General features: G+C 36.4%; 1 protein-coding gene across 18 annotated transcripts in view; it reads right to left on the reverse strand.

Annotated features, from left to right (window-relative positions):
- Lingo2 (leucine rich repeat and Ig domain containing 2) overlaps positions 1 to 19,589 on the reverse strand; it is a 1,254,967-nt gene that overhangs the window by 260,127 nt on the left and 975,251 nt on the right. The window contains exon 1 of one of the 18 annotated variants that reach the window (XM_011250026.3): positions 10,950 to 11,950. The exons of 16 other annotated variants lie outside the window; for them this stretch is intronic. The gene's annotated coding sequence lies outside the window, so the exon portion shown is untranslated. Of the gene's footprint in view, positions 1 to 10,949; positions 11,951 to 19,589 lie in introns of those variants that run through there. One more of the 18 variants, XM_011250025.3, reaches the window with a different exon arrangement.

The raw sequence follows: 19,589 nt of genomic DNA on the forward strand, positions 1-19,589 counted from the left end.
GTGCTTGAAGGAGAACTTTAAAAAACAGATGTGTGTTGGTGGAATTCAATTCAATTGATAATACCCTGGGTCAAAGTATGATCCAGTAAATGTGATCTGGAATCAGTTTACCGCTCTTTTTGGTCCATGTGTTCATGTGTGGACCCATGAGCTCTGTGCCCAGGTGTGTGCATGTGCAGAAGTGGGTGGGTATTCAGAGACTGCAGGTTAGCCTTGGTGCTATTTTAAGTCTCTTCTCACCTGATGTTTTGAGACAGGATCTGTCACTGAAGCCAGAGGTCACTGATTGATCTCCATTGACTTTCCATCAAACCCCAGCGACACACATGTCTATAAACTCTTTTGGAAATGGGACTGATGATTTTATTCTCACATACAGCCTTTATATTAGTGGTTTTGTTTGAACTCAGGTCCTTGTGGTTGTGTAGCAAGTGCACAAAAAGTCATTAACCACGCTCTTTTCCCCAGAACACCATATTTTTAACAAATACACATGGGGATTTTTTTTTTTATTTTACATACAGCTAATTACACTTCGAAAAGCAGTGCAAGTATTTGGAAGCTGATGCATTTTAATCTAACAAAGAACTATCCCAGAAATATTTGAAATACTGGAGCTCTTTCTTCAACACTATCATCTTCCATTCCTTATCATGTTGTCAGTGTTTGGCCATTTACTCTGTTCATTTGATCCTTACTAGTTTTTCAACTATGGTTCTGAGACACAGCAGAGAGACTCAATTTTCCCTATGGGTATTTGGCTAGGAGTTACGCATTGTTAAGTACTGTTGGGATGCCAAATTCTTAGGGCTTTATTGTAAGAATCCTTTAATGGTTCTTCTGTCTCAACTATGCTTTATTTTTCCGAGCATAAGCCAAATTGTTGGAAGCACGAAATTTTCTTTCTTGGAATAACAGCTGACTGACACTTCCCTTGTGCCTGACTGCCTTGAGGTGGGGCTTTCAGCTCCATCAACTCCCCCTATGTCAAGGTAGTTTTAAAGCCTTTCGGATTACTTTGAGAAAACTTCAAAATGTGCTGGAATGACCACTGCTGGAACTGAGACTTTGGTTTCAAGAAGCCTGGCTTCATCTTACACCGGCTGCAGCCTGTGTTAATGCTCAAAAACTATAATACATCCATAGCAAGTCTCTGCTGACCCCTCTTGAAGTTGCTGCCAAGACACATTCCTCTGTGCTAGACCTTGTGATCGTAGCTTTCAGTAAGGTAAGGAGAAAGGGAAACTCCCTTAACAGCACAGCACAAAGCTTCTAGATGACAGAATAGATGCAGTGTCTAGGAAAAATTTGTGATGGGCCTTTATGTAGGCTTTAGATTGGTAGAATCACAGCACAACTAGAAGTTGTAAAACAGTAAAGTAACAACCTGCTCTAGCATTGATAGGTCTTCTTCTGGATATATAAACAGATTCTCTATACTCTTTGTAATCAGTCTGTAAGACTTCTCTTAAATACAGTATACGTATCCAATACTGTAACACTAGGTCTTATATTAGGAGTAGAACATTGGGAGTTTCTCCTGAATGACATCTTTGTTGACTTGTGCTGTTTTGGTCACTGGAAGTGCATGTTTGGCTCATTGCACAAAGAACAGAAAACACTCTAGAGCCTCTAGATGTAGCAGGGGTGGCACGTTGCTGTTCAAGGATGGAGAGCGACTTTTCCTCAGAGACGAGGAAAAACTAGTGGGTTGCCTATAGTCTAGTTGATATCTCTCTTCCCATGCACATATTGACAGTACAGTCTGAACTCAGAGGGTTAAAAATAAATGGACATCGCATAGGGAGAGCGATGTGGTGGACTGAGCCTGGTGTGGTATGAACTAGATCCATTAACTCATATGTGGAGTCCTTAAACAATAAAACATAAATGAGTTAAACATTAATTGATCTAAGAGTCTCATCCAGTGCTCAAATAGCTGATCTATAACACCATGTGGTGGCTGAGTGTTCTAGCATGTCACTGACATCTAATGACTCTGGTACCCAATAACACCAGAAGATAACTAAGACTTCTGGAGGACTGAGAGTGCTAAGACTTTAAAGGACAGCAGAAACACCGAAGGCTGCGAAGCTGGGAAAAGGAAAAGGCAAAGGACAAGAATAACAATAAGCTAGGTTTCTGAATCCACAAAGGGTTAAGTATAGATGAGTCCCATTCAGGATCACACCATAACTCCTGATGCTGGATGTTAGTGCTGTAAACCCAGAACAGCAAATCTGTGCTTTGAACATCTAAAGCAATAAACTTGTAGCTAGAAAAGCCTGGTGCTATAAGCCTGCAGTTCTCCAGGGTGGTAGCTTTAAGGTCTGATTTTGGAAGCCAGGCTTGTGGGCACTCCACACTAAGGGAGATGCTCCTGCCTGCCCTCAAGCTATGTCTCCACAGAGCAAAAGGAATCTCAGGCAGCTATTAATTCCACAGTCATTTGCTTTACTCATTGTCTTTAGTCAGTTGTCACATTTCTCATTACAGAGGGGTGGTTTAAAGTAATGCACTGGAAACATGTAAGTAAACACTGGATAGTGACACTGAGTGTCTCTTCTTCAGTCCCAAACATAAGCTGAGTTTTTTTGTCATTAAAGTGTTATTTTGATTCATTGATTAATTAAAATTTCTTTTCAGAAGACTTTGTGTTTTTAGTGATAAAATTCCTTCATATGTGTGGACTTAACTTGTATCTCTAAAAAGTATGATTTTATTGTTAGACATGAAACAAAGAAAACAGTTTGGGGATTGTTAAGCAAGTGGTCTTTGGAAAAATTGAACAATTATTTGAGAAGAAAAGTTTCCTTGAACAGAATCTTCTGTTCAGTCATATGGCATCTCTTGAAGAATATGAACATGTTACTTCCTGAGTCAGGATAACATGTACAGGGCAAAATCCAGGTGCTAGCGACACTCAGAGTAAGGGTACTGGACTTGATCATTACATAGCTTTATACAAGGATATTGCTATTGAATTGGAAGAAATGCTTTTCCCTGTTTTTCTTTGATATTAGTATTTTCAATAATGTAATAATGTGATAATGTAATAGTTAATATATATCATTTGAAATTCATACATATCCATGGGGTACCATGGCATGTTGGTATATGCATATATTGAAGTTTTTAAGTTGGGTTAACTAAATCTATCTCCTCCATAGATTATATACTTGACATCTCTTCATAATCACTCCTAGCTTTAAAACTTTATATTCATTCCTGTTAAGCATGAACACCCTGTTTTGCAACAGTGTACCAGGATGTATTATTAGAGCACACACCAAATAATATTCCTTTGTTACTGTCTTGTCATTCTATAACATGGAAATACTTGAAATTTCAAATCTCTACCTGATCCAGGAGATACATGAATAAAATATGTCTATATCTCTAAGGCTTTATAGTCAAATTAAGCATTCAGAAATGGTTTTGTTTCAACTGCATAGAGCATAAGCTGATGATGCTCTTACAGGTATTCATATGTTGGTGTCTCCATGTATTAATATAGGGAATAGTGGCCATTAGGAGGACTTGGAAGGATAAGCATGGAGTGGAAATTATGTAAATAGAAGATGCATGTATAAAATTTTCAAAAGATAATGTGACATGTGTTTTATATTAATAGTAATTATCAATAATATTAATTAATATTAATACTTACTATTGATTCATTTAGATTTTTAGGAGCTTTAACAGAATGTTTCTATGATGCTACCTTAGCGTGCATACTTAACTCACAGAAGCATTTCAGTGGATAGTGATATTATTACCTCTTTAAAATTAATGTGATAAAGATTTATATTTTTTAATTTTATTGGTGTATTAGTATATGTGTTGGCTATTTAAGTGTGAGAGCATGACATTTATATGGAAGCCAGAGGGAAACTCTGTGGTCTTGCCTTTTACCTGTATGTGGTTGCTGAGGATCCAAGTCAGGTTGCCAGGGTGCACGGCTTAGTGCTCTTAACTACAGATCAGTTTACCAGTCCAAAAATGCATATCCAGAGAAGATGACTATTCATTCTAAGTCTGAGAAGACAATGATACCAGTAGTGTTTGCATCTGAAGCATTAATAGGAAGATGAGAAGGATACAATGTCATGCCTTCCGAAGCTTTCTTACAACAAATATTCTTTTTACTACTTTAAATAAGTTATTGAAATGCTTTAAGATTACATCCAACTAAACAAATGGCCTACTATTTCTGACATTAGGATATGTTTTGTGCACAAATGATCAACATGTCTGATGACTTTAAAACTCAGTTACAATTTTAGACACATGGTATGCATTTTGGGGAAATACATTAAGTTCCTTTTTTTGTGGTTTCACTGATTAAAGCTATGAGACATGTACGTAAAACACTGTGATGAGTTTAATGTCTAATCATGGGTTTTGGCCCCTGCCTTTACTGACAACTATATATTGATCTTTCATGGCTTTAAATATGGTTCTGTGTAAATATTTTCTACTCAGAGGAAATGCACTCTCAGGGTAGTTCTAAAATACATTTCCAATATATCACACTTTGCATTTTTCCCCAAAGTAATCAATCAGGTAAAGTAATCAAAGCCTGCTAAGAAGATTAAAACTACTTAATATCATTTAAAAATCTAAAAATGTCAATTTCACAATTCTACTTATGTAACAAATTTTAGTAGTCTTTAAAATCTTTTAGACCTAGTGATTAATAAAAATATTGATTTTTAAAGGACTTGATTAATATCTTCCAGAGAAAAAGTTAGTAGTCATGAAAACAAAATATGTAGTTGACCAATACAGTTCTCTCAAAGAGAAAAAAAAAACTATCTCCTCACTGCTAATCTATAATAACAAAAATATCTGTCATTCCAAACAATCATTCTATCTCTCATTCTCTACCATGACTTACTAAAAGCTAAGTGTCTACATCGTGATTTATGTTGATGTCTCGGTTCTGGTGCCAGAGTTACAGATGCTGAACAAAAAGCTGAGGAGCCCGTTTTAAGATGTGCTGAACCTGAAGTTATAAATTTCTGTTGCCTTGCCTACAATTAATTAGCAATGTTTAACTCCAAAAATAGACTTGAAGTATCTGCCAGTAAGTTATGGAATCAAGGAGAAACTTAAGGCATTTTATTTTTTAATTTTTTTTTTGTTGTTGTTCCATATGTCTTTTCAGGGCCAAGCAATATATCTATACATATGTGAGTATAAAATATGTGATTGAAACTCAAGGTCTGCTGTTTAGGTTGTATAACTGCTAATTAGTTAAGCCTAACTTTCAAGCCTGTCTCATAATATTCTTCCTTTAAAGTATTAATTGATAAGTGTTTATTATTTTAGAGCTAATTCACATTTTGTAAAACTTGTATAGGTTCCTAGGAACTTGAAGGTTTTATCAGTATTAAATCTTCAGGTTATATTCTGAACTCTTAATTTTAAAAAACTTTTATTCTTAGAATGATCAAGTTTGACTTTTTAAATTACCTCATGCTGTTAAGTGAAAAGAAGACCTCTTTACTCCAATTGCTACCCATGCAGGGCTCCAGGGAGAACTCTTAACATATTGATACAAATAAAACATTCTGTTAAGTTTATATATAAAGCATTTTAAGATGATATAACTAGTAATCACAATACTGGTGTCTCATTTTTTCACCATTTGTAAGAATTAAAGCTTCCTGGATTTTAATTAAAGTCCTTATTGCTTGGTGTCTAATTTCCATTTCTTATCCACTTACTGACATTATTTATCTCCCCTTGTGATATTTCCTTCTTGCCCTGTCTGAGTTTGTTCCTGTACAGTCAATTTGATGGCATTTTGTAAAGATGACATCATCAGGCCCTCTATATGCAATAGCGATTTGTTCTTTATTTATCATGGGAAATGTTCCTGTGGTCATACAAGCAGCTATGAAATTGTGCTACCAGAATCCTATACTCTGTTGTGATTATCTCCCCATAACTCTATTTGTTTATTCATTACACATTTTGTGATAATAATGACTGTTCTTTTAACACATTAAGGATTTTCAAATATCAAATATATTAAGCATTTTATACTCATGATGTTTGAGTTCAGTGCTAAAAACATGATGTCTGACTTCTTGGGCATGCTTTTCCTGGCAGTCTCTGTCGGATTCAGCCATGCTATCCACATAGATGCCAGCTTTAGATTCCCTTGAGAATTTCTGCTCATGCGTCACACAGTCTCAGTACCCTGTTACTTCTCTCCAGTATTGTGGTCACAGTTTCTTAAATGGAAATCAGAGTCTATTGTTTACTAGACTTAAAAATAATTTCTGTTTCTGGACTTGTGAGCATATTTTAATCAAAAGTATGAAAACCAAATCATCTCTAATAATGTTTACACTTAATAAAATCATTGCAGATTTACAGGTCAATATTAAACTAGGTCGGAAAGATAAAGCCACTTCTGCCGTAGAGGAATTTTAATGTGTTAAGTGCATAGTTGATAAATTTCCTTTTGTTGAAACAGTACATCAAAATGGATCAGAGAACAAAATCCAAACTCTTGAAGATTCCTGGGCTATAGTAGATGGGAGAGATGGGATGGCGAGGGAGAGCAGTTGTGTGTCTTAGTAAATGAATACCTTTTCCATGGCTTTTGTAATTTATTTCAACAGATAACAGATTCACCCTCCAAGGCTTATAATCATGGAACACAAGCTGTGAAACTACTGACACAATAACATAAAAATTCCACCAATTTCTCTACTTAGCTTTAGGGTTACAAATATAAATAATTCAAGAGACCCTCCAATTAGCATATTCTAAAGCAGGTCTAATGCAAACAAAACGGTCTTATTCTTCTGGAACAGAGTCTGTCAATGCCTGCTATGCCATGAGCAATTTATCTTTTGTTGTTAAACTTAAGGTCCTGGTTTTGGGGGGTTCCCGAAGTTCTAATGGTTTGGGGTTCTTGATAATAGCTCTAGCTCGGGTCACTAATCCTAATCACGTAAGACATCAAATCAGCTCATTTTAAATAAATGTGTAAAGCTAAAGACAAGAACAAGCACATTTTCATACTTAGTAGTACAAGGATTAGATATTTTGGAAACAATGAAATATATTAAGAGAACAGTGTAATTTTCTGATCTTATCTTTATCAGCCTAGTACAACTATGTTAATAGAGGAAAATAAAGTTTAAAGAATAAAAACATAAGGGGTTTCTTGCCTTTATTTTCCATTAACTAGCAAAAGATGAGAACAAACACTTTCTGAGCTGCATTATAATAACAAGCTTTGTGGTTCTTAAAAATATTATATTATTTTAAAGAAGACGTGCTTTATATGAATTAGTTGTAGCCTCCTCACCTGAGCAAATTCCAAAGATTTTGCAAATTTTGAACTCAACCTAAAATCTCACTACATGGAACATTTCTGTATCCTGTGACAATGGGGAATATATTTGTTTTATACTATGATCTTGGAGACATTTCAGTTACATAGTGATAGGATAAAGCAGCCAGGGTGGGGTGCCTTTGGCAGGTTGTGCTAAGGTATGCTGCTAAGAGGCTTCAGCAGGCAACAGGTCAAATGTGAGAGGTTTATTGGGGAATGGGGTGTAGCAAAAGGCCATCTTTGAGTGGAGACATGAGGGAGCGATAGAGATAGACATATAGATAGACAGACAGACAGACAGAAACACAGACAGAAAGACAGACAAAGGGAACAAGAGAGAGAATGGGACCCAGGTTCCTGAGGGCAGGCTAGTGAAAAATGCCTGATTGTTAACAGATGAGACATCTAAATGGACAACGAAATGAAACAAAAATATATAATTGAGAAAGTAGCACCCTCTCCAGACAGCCTATGTGAATCACCAGAATTACAGGTAAGACTTGAGATAGCCCCCAGACAAGCCACCATTCACACCAATTTCTGAATAACAAAGAGCCTCTCAGTGTCCATTTGCATCTCTCAGAGATCTTTACTGAGAAAATGGATATGTCCTTAAGTCTTCTGAGTTTCTGCCTTTAGGTCAAGTTCTTTCTTAAACTCACTGAGAAATATTTTTTTCCTTTTTTCTTTTTTTTTAAATTAGATATTTTCTTTATTTACATTTCAAATGCTATCCCAAAAGTTTCCTATACCCTCCCCGTGCCCTGCTCCCTTACCCACCCACTCCCACTTCTTGGCCCTGGAGTTCCTCTGTACTGGGGCATATAAAGTTTGCAAGACCAAGGGGTCTCTCTTCCTAACGATGGCCGACTAGGCCATCTTCTGCTACATATGCAGGTAGAGACATGAGCTCTGGGGGTACTGGTTAGTTCATATTGTTGTTGCACTTATAGGATTACAGACCCCTTCAGCTCCTTGGGTGCTTTCTCTAGCTTCTCCATTGGGAGCCCTGTGTTCGATCCTATAGATTACTGTGAGCGTCCACTTCTGTATTTGCCAGGCGCTGGCAAAGCCTCATACGAGACAGCTATATCAAGGTCCTTTCAGCAAAATCTTGCTGGCATATGCAATAGTGTCTGGGTTTGGTGGCAAATGGATGTATCTGGAGGATATCATCCTTAGTGAGGTAACTCAATTACAAAAGAAGTCATTAGATATGCACTCACTGATAAGTGGATATTAACCCAGAAACTTAGAATACCCAAGATACAATTTGCAAAACACAAGAAAATCAAGGAGGAAGACCAATGTGCGGATACTTCATTCCTCCTTAGAATAGGGAACAAAATACCCATGAAAGGAGTTACAGAGACAAAGTTTGGAGCTAAGACAAAAGGATGGACCATCCAGAGCCTAACCCACCCAGGGATCCATCCCATAATCAGCCACCAAACCCAGACACTATTGGATATGCCAGCAAGAGAAATATTTTTTTACACCTTCACATTTATACAGGATTAAAGGACATTTAGTTATTCAGCCTTTATCACAGACTATACACAGAGACATTATTGATGTGTCTACAGCCCATCAGGACTCAGCTGTTTATGAGTTAGTAATTGTGACCTACATTATCCAGATTCACCTTGACAAATTCTTTTTTTTTTTTTTTTTGAGTTTGAAGGCAATTTTTTTCTGCCATTTGGTGGTAAACACAAATCACTTTCTCCTCTAGGAATTAACGGTCACTACCTAGAATGAAATATATTCGGTAATTCCTAAGGTGCGTTTATTTCCAAGGTCGTTTTTCTTTTTTATCATTGTCAACATAAAGATAGTCTGTTGACCACTTTGGTAGTCCAGATTGTCGCCCTCTTTACACTTTTTCCTTAAGGAAATGATTGGAAATTTGATTGGTCTAAATTTCAAATAAGTGAGAGGTTTTAAGGGCTGCATATTATTCCACCCCGCCTTTTATTTAACTTGTATTAGAGTTGTAAATAGAGCCAGGCAGAACTGTAGCTCTCAGGAACAGCCATTCATATTCATGTGACACGAGTTTTTTCCCCCTTCTTTCTCACCTATTATTATTCCTTCAATTTCTTGAAAATGAACACACTCCTCAGATGTAGATGAAAATAGAGTGGCTTGCCTTTGCGGAAAAGTGATGTCTTCTGATTCAGGCAATGCTTCTTGGAGGTAAATTAAAGTAAACTAAAGATAAAAGGCTTAGGATGCACTTGAAATTTAGAAGATTCATGAGGCTTCCTCCCAAGGCTACCTACACTGCAACAGTTGCTGGGAACAGGAGACTCCCTGGCTGCTGAGCACCAGTGAGTTGTACAGAGAGCTATAGGAGTGCAGCCTTAGCCAGCCATCTTCATGTATTGGGCTTCTCAATTAGGCTTCGTATATTTCCGTAAGTGACACTCCACATATGCTCTTTAAATCACCCAAATAAGCTATAGGGGTTTAGGAGACTAGAGTTTATTATCTATTTCCAAGGAATCTTCTGTTCTATATTAGGTTTTTTGTTTTGTTGTTGTTTGTTGTTATTATTGTTTTTATAGATGTATATATTTTTAGTTCACTGCTGTTTGTTTGTCTATGGTAAGTAGGCATTTCACTCTGTATTTCCAGAAAAACTCACAGAACACCCTTCTGTATTGCTCACATATTTTAGTTTTTCCTCTAAGTCTCTCTCTCTCCTTTTTGCTATACCTCTATTTTAAAGACCTAGGCTGGGATCTTGTTTTGTATTCTTAGGTGTAAATGAGATTTAAATGTCACATTCAGATCTCTAACCTCAATCGCTTCTCGGCCTTTTGGCTAAGATCAAGTGCAGATCTCTACCCTCAGCATGCTGTTTAGACTTTAGGTAAAGGTTTGATTGGTTACAAACAGAAGAGTCAATATAGCAAAATGAACATAAAATATCTTTAAAATTCCACGTAACTCAAATTTTGTTTTAGCTAAGTAAACTTGAAATAATATTTCTGAACTTAGTACTCTCAGCAGGAAGATGGAAATAGTGTTACAAATATAGATCAAAAGACTATTAAGCTCATTGGTGTGTATAAAGACAATGACATTTTTAGTAGGATTATCATCCTCCTCATTATTTGTCTGTGCTAAGCACTAACTGCATTATACCTCTGACTTCAGCAATCTTTATTTATAACGTGGAAACCTGATATTTAACACTTTTCACTATTTAAGGCAAATGAGGCTCAGATTCAGGATTTTAACTTAAGCCTGTCACACGCTAATACCCAATATGGCCTCCTATATATTCATTTTTATTGAAACAATTGCTTTTCTTTACCCTGTTAATGTACAATGCTTACAAAATTCGATTTTGGGAAAATCTAATGTTTTACTCTGTTTTAAAACTCTAGGTCCTGTTTGAACTCTGGGTCTTGAATATATCTTCACATATTTATATTTACATATAGATCAAATTAAATACAGCTTTAATCAAGTCAAGTTGAAGTCACATATCGTCTTAGTCAATGTCCTATAGCTGTGAAGAGACTCTATGACTATGGCAACTCTTACAAAGGAAAACATTTAATTAGGGATGGCTTACAGTTCAGTTTACTCTACTGTCATCATTGTGAGAATCACGGGAGTGGGCAGGAATACTTGGTGCTGGAGAAATAGCTTGAGAATTCTATATCCAGATCCCAATGAAGCAGGAAAAAAAGAGGGAGGGAGAGAGAGAGAGAAAGAGAGAGACAGAGAGAGTGAGACAGAGACTGGGCCTGGCTTGAGCATCTGAAACCTCAGTGACAACGGGGCCACACCTACACCAACAATGACATATCTCCAGATCCCAACCCAGCAGTACTAATCCCTGATGACCAAGCATTGAAATATATGAGCCTATGGGGATATCCCATTCAAACCACCACACATATCACTGAGACTTCTTTTCCAAAGCAATCTACTCAAGTTACAAATGACTATAGGAGTAAAGGAGATTAAACCTTTTATTAGTCACAACTGCTACATGCCACGTATTCAGAAAGCACATGTGACTGGCTAAGGACTATTGAATTGAATGTTCTAGTGATAGAGTAGATCAATTATTGTAGAAACTTCTCAATAAAAAAAAGAATGAAAAGCATGTTTTTTTTGATGTTCTGACACAAAAGAGAGCATTTAATGCAAAATCTCACTGGATCTTAACATTGAAAATTATGCAAAAAAATACAGAGAGAATGAAAATAAATTGTGTTGTATCTTCCTTTTATCGTCACTCTAAATTTTCACCTGTAGGCAAACCTTGGTCTGGGTAACAAAGCAGAGCATAATATATATTTTCTCACATTATCACTTATCCTTGTCAGCAGATTCTTGTCTTAGACACATCAAAACATATGCAGGTCCCAAAGTAGGAGAAAGTAGTCATTTACTCTATTTGAAAGTTCTTAGCAAGTTCAATTTGTTGGAGAAGCTTTTATGAAGGAGAAGGAAGTACATTTACTTGGGAAACCCTGTATGTTTATAGAGAAATTTTAGCAAGCAAGAAAAGATGACATTCATGCACACCTAGCCAATCTTCTGAAAGCCCATGCAACCATAAAGATATGGAAAATGAAAAGTCAGAGTTATCAAAATTTTCAGGAAAATAAATAGATAAGCACAATATTTTTTTTTCTGAAATGAATCAGCATGGGTTTCTTCTGCCAGGCCTTGGCAACTAGAGATCGAATCATGACTTACTAAGAAACATATATATTTATTCGTCCTGGGCTCTTTTCTGTCTCTCTCTCATTCATATGACAAAATTATCTTTCTGTTCTGTTTGTCAATAAGTACAAAATTATGCCTTATCTTGGTCAATAAGAGGCTACTTATCAACAATAAAAATATCTTTAGGCTTCACAAAATTTGTGACTATCCCCTACAGTTATCCCCTCTGGATTGTAAACATTCAGTGATAACGTGAAATTCATTTTCTCCTGTAAAATAGCTCTTAAAAATTTGATATCAGCACAGTGGGATGTGCTAGTTTAATAAGAGAAACAGGTATTCTCTAACTTTCATTACTTGAAGCCATCAGTCATTTTCTATGTGTGCAATAGTCTTTAGCTCAACCTTCAAAGAATATTGTATAAACATAAACAAAGCTTTACTTTCAGGGCTGCATCTAAAATAGACTTATGGAAACAAGAACAATTTTGTGTAACATCATATGTCAGATGATATGAGAAAACTAAGCAAAGAAACATAAAGCCACAAGTTAAACAGAAACATAAGCTCCAAGATAAAAAGATATACTTTGGTATTATGTAAAAATGGATTTTTGATAAGCATGTCTGCATCATTCATAGTAAATAAACCCCTCTTGAGGAAGGCGACCTTCCTATCTGCATGTTTAAGAGCAATGAAATATGTAATACTGATAGATCATGTCACTTTCTTTGTCTGCATGTCTGTTCTAAAATCTGACAACTGTGGGAGGCTTGTAAATGTTCAAGGCAGTTATTTTCAATCATTTGCAAACATGTCCTTCTAAGGGTGCTGTCTCACTCTGTAGAAATGTTGCATGTGCTTGAACATATACTAAAGGGTTTTGTCACCTACCAAAAGAAAATGTTCAATCCCATCTGCTGAATTTCATTTTCTGCACATAAAATTATAGAACATGTCTGAATGAAAATGCTCTTTCATGACAATTTAAAGGTGTTTTGCCATTCTGGCTGCCTCACTTGCCACTTCCTATTAACCAGTAGAATGTCTTGGAGCCCATGGTGGTTTATCTCTTTCATGTGGCTACTAGAAACATTAAAACACTCAACTCTTCTTAGTAATCGGACATAAAGCTGAAAACACTAATTTCAAGATGGTGAGAAATAAAAATCTTTTCTCAACCTTCTATAAATGTAAGTTAATTACAGCCACACAGAAAAGGCATATTCAAATACTCCAAAAGCTAGATGTTAACTACGAATAAATAGCATAGGGCTTTGATGGTATACTCTACACATTTCTGTCCTGTTTTTACGATGAATAGACATTTAAATGACAAGATTCTCTTGCTGCTACAGGAGATGCTATAATTGCCAACTTAGATTGTGGTTGCAAGCAAGAAAGGACAATCTCAAGTGTGTGTGTGTGTGTGTGTGTGTGTGTGTGTGTGTGTGTGTGTGTGTTTATTGTTCCTGATAAGCATGGATGAGATCCTAGCAGTTGGAGATTTCCTCAAAATCCAGAAGACAATTTGTGGAAGCTATATTGCTCAAGTTGCTAATAAAAAGTAGATATGGCCATGGTAGTGAAGCACAGCACTCGGAAGTACTGACCTGATGAGTTACTGTAAGAATAGTAAGTAGTTAAGGGTGGCCACAGCAGGTTCAGCAAGGAGAAATTAACAGGCTAAAAAGTTGGTCATATCAAGTTGTACTCTCATTTATACAGATGAGCTAAAGTCCTTATGATTAAAGCAATAACAAAAATCATTGAAATACTTATAAAATGATTTTGTCTTTGAAAAAAGTAAATGTCTTCTTTTTTGGTATTCATTGGTAGAGTTCAGTGAATTAACCAATAAAGTAAAAGAATTGGGTAATCAATTTCTCATAAAAATGTTAGTAAGGTACTGTGCATATTCGTGTGTGTGTGTGTGTGTGTGTGTGTGTGTGTGTGTGTGTGTGTGTGTGTGTGAAGTGACCTCAAGAAGGATCCAGTCTGTAATATCATCAGGCCAATAGCAGCAACGACGTACATAGGACCAGGGCTCATCATAGGAGCACTCTTCAGAGTCCCAGTATTGATTTCAGATATGATATTTTTTACTAATATACTCTTCATACCTGTGCGTAGGCTGGGAAAATAGGATTAACTCAAATTAAAAGGCATTTAAAAATTTCTGCAGGCCAAAGGCTTCATGCAGTCTAAAGAAATAAGAAGACAGCAAATGCTGTGTAGATGAGCTATATGTAGCATTCAGAACAACATGCTCAATAGTCTGAAGTTTGAAATCCCCATAAAAATGAATACATTATCCATCTTTTTCTCTTTTGGCACTTCTGCAGTTGACATTACCATGTCTGTTGTGGCAAGATTGGGACAACTAACCTAGAAAATGTGATAGCAAATCCTTAACTCAAGCAGCAGTGTACAATCAGGCTGTTAAATTGCCGTGTTAGTGGAATGCATAAATGTCAATGTGATTTTAGAATGATTTATTACATCTATAACTGTCAAAATAAATAAATATGGGCCCATAGTTTACAACTCATATATAGCTTCTCTAATTCAGAACCCAAAGATGACATTTTCTATTCACAAATTTCCCCATTTAAAACTAATATTGAAGTTTTGCTTGAGACATTTTTGGACATTCTTAGCATACTATTTTAGTGATTTTTTCAAGGAGGAATGGCAAGTTAAAAACGACTAAATAGCTATGTGAGAGAATGGTACTGAACAGAACCGATGATGTAACTCATTATAATATTCACTGCTAGAGACACAGCCATTGTAAAGGAAAATGCACCCTGACGTGTCTTTCAATCTGCTCAATGTGTTGACAACTTAAACACCTCAAAGTCATGGCTTCCTTTTTTTTTCATGAATTTCTGTTACATGCAAATAACATACACACACACATACTCACACACTCAAAAGAAGTTTATAAATTATATACAGTGTTAGCTATTGGGTATTTATTTGTTAATTTATATACAACACAGACTTCCTGGGACAGTAATATATCATGGAACTTAAAAGGCTCACATATGAATATTATTGAAGTCACTATTTTATAGTTCTGTGAAATAAGGTGATTAATTAGAATTTTCTCATACCTTAAAGAAAGAATCTATTTGGTAGTTTCATATGATATGTTAAATTGAATTCCCTCATTGCATGGGTCTCCTACATTTATGGCAACATCCTTCAAAATAAATAAAATATATTATAAAAATATAACATATTTTTATAAACCAATAAGAATGATAAAAGAGACATTTATCAACCAAAAGTGCTAATGTCACTAAGCTAATAAAAATTCTATAATTTGTACTCTACACAATATTGAGTACATTAGATAGTATGCACTCAATATATATTATGTGTTTTATTAGTAGACTGAGGGGTATTTAATTTTTGTGTAAGTTTTTGAAGTGGTGTTGATGATCAGACCTATGTCTTCAAACATGCAAAATTCTTGCTTCACTACCAGTCACAAACCCTACCCCCTAACAGAATTTAAATGATAAAATTTTAGGTATAGTGGACTCCTGAAATAAAAATCATGGTAATATAGTAGGTCATTTATTTCTCAAAAGTTAACAAGCACCAAATATAGTTGAAATAGTACCTGCATTCCATCTATAATTATGGAACATCTTAAAGCTACAAAAGTAAAACACTGGAATCATGGGTTAAAGACAAGGAAAAAATTCTAAGAATCTTTGTGTGTGTTTTCCAATTCATACCCATGTACTTGGTACTATTTACTTTTCCTTTGTTGTTTGGATGTACAATGCTGTGGTGGTTTGAATAAACTTGGCCCAGGGAGTGGCACTATTAGGAGGAGTGGCCTTGTTGGAGTAAGTGTGTCACTGTGGGGGTGGGCTTTGACACCCTCCTCCTAGCTGCCAGAGGACAACCTGCTCCCTGGATTCCTTCTGGTGAAAATGTAGAAAATGCCTGCCTGGACACTGCCATGCTCCCATCTTGATGATATTGAACTGAATCTCTGAACCTGTAAGTCAGCCCCAGTTAAATGTCCTTCATAAGAGATGCCTTGTTACATGTTGGAGCATCTCCTGGGTATATACTCAGGAGTAGTATTGCTGGGTTCTCAGGTTGTACTATGTCCAATTTTTAGATGAACCACCAAACTGATTTCCAGAGTGGTTGTACCTGCTTGCACTCCCACAAACAATGGTAGGACACATGTTCCACTATGTTCATGGAATCCTTATTTATAATAGCCAGAAGCTGGGAAGAACCCAGATGTCCCTCAACAGAGGACTGGATACAGAAAATGTGGTACATTTACACAATAGAGTACTACTCAGCTATTAAAAACAATGAATTCATGTAATTCTTAGACAAATGGATGGAGCTAGAAAATATTATCCTGACTGAGGTAACCCAACCACAGAAGAACACATATGGTATGCACTCACTGATAAGTGGATATTAGCCCAGAAGCTCAGAATACCCAAGATACAATTCACAGATAATATGAAACTCAAGAAGGAAGACCAAAGTGTGGATACTTCGGTCCTTCTTAGAAGAGGGAACAAAATACCCATGGAAGGAATTACAGAGACAAAGTATGGAGCAGAGACTGAAGGAAAGACCATCTGGAGACTACCCTACCTGGGGATTCATCCCATATACAGTCATCAAACCTAGACACTATTGTGGATGCCAACAGTTGCTTGCTGAAGTCAGAAGCCCAATATAGCTGTCTCCTGAGAGGTTCTACCAGTGCTTGACAAATTCAGAAGTGAATGCTCACAGTCAACCATTAGACTGAGCACAGGGTCCCCAACAGAGGAGCTAGAGAAAAGACTCAAGGAGCTGAAGGGGTTTGTAGCCCCATAGGAGGAACAACAATATGAACTAACCTGTACCCTGAGAGCTCCCAGGGACTAAACCACCAACCAAAAACTACACATAGAGGGACCCATGGCTCCAGTTGCATATATAGCAGAGGATGGCCTAGTCGGTCATCAATGGGAGGAGAGGTTCTTGGTCCTGTGAAGGCTTGATGCCCCAGTGTAGAGGAATGAAACTGGGCCAGGAAACTGGAGTAGGTAGGTTGGTGAGCAGAAGGAGGGGGGAGGGGAGTTTTCAGAGGGGAAACTAGGAAAGGGGATAGCATTTGAAATGTAAATATAGAAAATAATAATAATAATAATAATAATAATAATAAAGAGCTGCCTTGATCATGGTGTGTGTTCACAGCAGTAAAATAAGGAAGGACCATAGGGAAGATATTTTGAAAGTATAAGAACGTTTGTTCAGACAACTGACATTACATAGGGAAATGCAATGTTTTCTGTTTTAGGTTCATGTTTAGCTTTGTAATTTATTTAGAATTAGTTTTCTTTTTCTTTTGTTTTTGTTTTTTTAATCTATGCAAGGTATTCAATACTGTCTAATTTCGTTTTTCTGCATGTGGAATCCTGTTTTGCCATTTGTTTAGGATGCTGTCTTTTCTCAGGCTTATGTTTTTGGCATCTTTGTCAAATATACATGTCTGATTTCCATGTACTCATGTTTCAGTCTTTTCTTTTGTTCCTTTGCTCTACATGTGTGTTCATGGGCTAGTACTATATTGCTTTTATGCCTCTTGCCCTGTGATACATATTAAAACCTGGAATTGCAATCTCTTCAACATTATACATATATATTTATGTACAAATTATACATATATAGCTTCAATAAATGTTTTTACATATTGCTTGATAATGCCCCTTCTAAGAGTCAAAAACTATCTAACAGAAACCTCACAAGCAGACATGAGAGGCCCTCTTGGACTTTTTGGTCAGGGTTGTCCTAGAGACTCCAAAACATTGTAAAATGTTGTTAGTGTCCTCAGTAGAAATCAGAGGTAGAAAGTGAATCACAGTTTCTGAAGACAGCATGCTCACCCGATTCAGGGTCCAGAGGCTCCTGGGTTGGCACTTAATGCCTTCTCCTTGAGGACTAGTTTCCATGGCAACTGAACATATCATGAAAATACCCAAAGGATTGAAATAACCAATAGTTCTCTTCAGTTTCGTCTTGCGAAGATTCTATGCCCCAGTAAAGGGGAATGCAAGGGCCAGGAAGTGGGAGTGGGTAAATTGGGGCACAGAGGGATGAGGGGCATATAGGGAATTTTTGGAGAGGAAACTAGGAAAGGGGATAACATTTGAAATTTAAATGAAGAAAATATCTAATAAAAAAAAAACTACCAAAACAACCAGCATAGCATGATAACCCTAGGGGTGCAATAATAGTATGTACAGTTTGGAAGTAACCAACAATTTTCTAACTGACCTTAAGACCACCAACAGGGGGAAAACATCTCTGGTACTAGACTAGCTAACTTACCCAGGATTAGTGAGTCATGATCTTGGAGGAGAACCTCTAACCAGTACATGTTTAGACAAGCATTCTAAGTATTTTTCCTTATACTCACAGATAGTGTAGTCCTCACCCCTCACCATGAAATATTTTTTTGCAGCAGACAAAGATCATGACAGAATGTCAAAACCAATCAAAATGCTGAGTAGTGAAGACCAGTCCCAAAACATACATCTGCAATTTTTTTCTTGCCTCTGAAGCTAGAAAACATTATAGAAAAGGGTACAGGAAGATTGTAAGAGCCAGAGGATGAGGGACTTTGCTGTCACACTGTGTATCCTAGTAATGTCAAATGCTACACTCATAAAGTCTCACTGATATGCCTTCCTGAATGTTAGCTGAACTAGGACAACAGCAATAGACATGTCAAAATGGATGAGTAAAGCCACAAACCTAAACAAAGAACTAAAGGCAACTGAAGAATACTATATGTGATTGTCTTGCTCAGAGAAGAGCACATCACTTTATTATTGGGTGAGGGTACCTCTGCGTGTGTGTGTGTGTGTGTGTGTGTGTGTGTGTGTGTGCATGTGTATACATGCTTATAACAACAATTCAGAAAAAACAGCGGCTATGAATTTGAAGGAGCACATGAAGATATGCAGGTGTGTATAGGCAAGTTTAGAAGGAGGAAAGGGAAACAGTAAATGGTATAATTGTATTTTCATCTCAATAAGTAGAAGTAATAAAAGTTTGCAAAATATTTTACTTAATGAAATTCTTCTCTTTTTTCCTATTAAAGTTATTATTCCCTCAAATGTTAGTTCATATTGTCTCCTTTAGTGTTTTTGATGTCCAAAATATCCTTTATACTCTAGGTTCTATAAAAAAATATTTGGATGAGCTGACAAGATAGCTCAGCAGATAAAGTTGGTTGTTGATATATGTGAAGATGTGGATTCAATCTCTACAATCCACATGGTGGAACAAGAGAACCAACTCCAACAAGTTGCCATCCCCATCTGCCAAGGATGCTAGGAATCATGTAAAATACACTCCTTACAAGCTTACATACACATATAAAGCAAATATCTCATTACCAAATATTTAAAAAGTACATTGGGTGACTGATAATGCTTTTTCCTGAAGAATATCTCTTTCGGCTTTGTTAATGAGAAAGAATGTA

Source organism: Mus musculus, chromosome 4, assembly GCF_000001635.26.
Source record: "Mus musculus strain C57BL/6J chromosome 4, GRCm38.p6 C57BL/6J".
Lineage (NCBI taxonomy): Eukaryota > Metazoa > Chordata > Mammalia > Rodentia > Muridae > Mus > Mus musculus.